Raw genomic sequence first — 734 nt, 5'->3', positions numbered from 1 at the left:
CCTCCCGCTAGGGGCGCTGCGCCGGCACGTGACGTCACGGAGGAAAACCTGGGCCCCAACTGGCGCGGTCGCGCGCGGTCGCAGCCACCACCTGACTCCCGCTCCTCCCGCTAGGGGCGCTGCGCTATGATTGACGTCACGGCATATGTATAAAAGAGCTGCGCTCCTTCGCCGCGACAGTCTTATACCCCTGTCACACGGGCATTTCGAGGGCCCTCGAACCGACAGTCTATCGACTCAAAGGCGATCGAGCGCTGCTACACGGGCAGTTTCAATGGCGATCGAGTCAATAGCCTATCGAGTCAACGGAGCAGCACGGAACTCCATGGAGATATGCAACGCATTCTTGGCTTAACCAAGCTAAGCCTGGCCATTTTTTTTCCTTGCCAGAGAACTACATGCCTAGCAATCACTACAATCAGCGCAAGTAACCATAGCGCAGCGGTCATAAATATTAAAGTAATATTGTACAGGCAGATTGTGTGTAGGGCACCGCCAAATGCACAATGCTACATGGCGCCATCGTTTTAAAACGTCCTAGGTTTTGAACTTGTTAGTGTTTTAAAACGTGCTAGGCGAATGTGCATTTCTTCTAGCGCAAAAACTTTCTTTAAACTGCACACATCCACGCTGCGTGTGAAGGCATGGCTTCATGCTAAGGAGATGTTAGCGCCATGAACGGCGAATTCTCGCATCTGTAATACACCATGAGACTACTGATCATTGTTTTATTC

Source organism: Amblyomma americanum, chromosome 5, assembly GCF_052857255.1.
Source record: "Amblyomma americanum isolate KBUSLIRL-KWMA chromosome 5, ASM5285725v1, whole genome shotgun sequence".
In the NCBI taxonomy this organism is placed as follows: Eukaryota; Metazoa; Arthropoda; class Arachnida; order Ixodida; family Ixodidae; genus Amblyomma; species Amblyomma americanum.
The sequence above is the reverse complement of the archived record's forward strand: the minus strand, read 5'-3'. Positions refer to the sequence as shown.